The sequence below is a fragment of the Gobio gobio genome, assembly GCF_949357685.1.
Source record: "Gobio gobio genome assembly, chromosome: 6".
Taxonomy (NCBI): domain Eukaryota; kingdom Metazoa; phylum Chordata; class Actinopteri; order Cypriniformes; family Gobionidae; genus Gobio; species Gobio gobio.
Window position 1 is genome coordinate 8,404,621 of NC_137102.1, and position 1,699 is coordinate 8,406,319.

Consider the following 1,699-nt stretch of genomic DNA (forward strand, 5'->3'; position numbering starts at 1 on the left):
TATAATCTATGCATAATGTGGCTTTGGGATGATGTATAAAGACACGTTTTGTACTCATATTTCTGGTCACAGCACATCCTAGAGGCCTTTTTGGGTAAATTATTCCAGAGAATGTATCCACTAGCTAAACCTGCTCATGGTCAATTTAATATCATCACAAAGGGTCACGTGATCTAATATTTTATAGAGGATAGGAGACATTACGTAAAGGTAATATGTTTTTTTTTCAGGATGTCAGCTATCAACTAAATTTAGAAGAAAGCATCTAAAACAAAGAAATATGACTTCTCCAAAAAAAAAACTCCTCTTACTTAGGAGTTGAATCATTTCAAATATTATTTAGAAGTGTTTTAGTATTATTTATACATTATAGTATTTATTTTCACTGTTCATTTCGTCATTTTATGTTTCAATTTAGCTTTAATTTATATTTATTTCAGTTTTAGTAATGCTTCAACTTTCTTCTGTTAGTAGCCAAGGTCACATTTCTAATTTAGATATTTTATCATCTAGTTAGTATTTGTAATTTTATTTAAGCAGCTTTAGTTAAATGAATGAAAACCATTTTTAATCGTTTTAGTTAACAACAACACAGATTCATAAGACCTTTACACTTAACAGCACTGTATTGTGGCATAAAGGGGTCATTCTGTAACTCAGACATGACACATCTGTTACATAACCGTGCACTGTAAGAGATTATGTGACTAACCCACAATGCATATTAAGGCTGAAGGCCATGAACTTTGATTGAGCATCCAGATTGTGTACCGGCCACTCGCATGCTTGTATTTACAAAAGGTTACTTTTATTTTGCTGTGTAAAATTCCATTTTAAAGGAATACAAAATGTACTGTACATCATGCCAACAACATATATGACCAGAAGTTCACCAAACAAAATATTGATGCCCACATCCAACAAACTAGTATTTACAATAATGGGAAACCATAGCAAGTAAAAGCACTTGGTAATGAAACAAGAAAAGTCCTAGTAATCTGTCGATCTGCTTATATGCACCATTGTGGTTTCACAATGACAAATCACAAAACATTTAATGGGGTCAACAGAAAGCGGTTTGGCTTTTAAGATATTGCTGGTAAGGTTGATGCCATTATTTAACAGACGACTAGGACAGGACAAGTTTGTGCCGAATGTATGAGAAATTGCCGGTTACGCTCAGCTAATAATGGTTTTGACACATAAATTATGGTTGCACTTGATTTTACAGTGTGTGCACTTACACCTAAGAAAGTACTGGGTAATATAAGGTAACTAAATGGGTTAAGGTTAGGTTTAGAGGTAGGTTCAGGGTTAGTACCTATTATTGCAATTACTATAATAAGTACATGAGGAAGAGGACTGTAAAATAAAGAGCTACTGAAATGATTAGATATAACAGAAGTCTCAATATATTACAAATCCAGAAATACTAGTGGTCTTGCCCTGCATTTTGTTGTTTTTGTACCACAAACATCCACGTTTATTAGCTTTTAGTGCAGTTCTCATGGTCTTATAAATCCAAAAGCCATTATTATTATTATACAATCAAGCATGTCTTACCGAGTCATTTGTATACTCAACATCTTCATAAATCACACTTATTATAATCCTTTGTAGTAAACAGATATTATTATTATAAACAGTATCTCTAAAAATAAGAATGCAAGTTTGATTAAAGACACAAAAGCACTGCGAG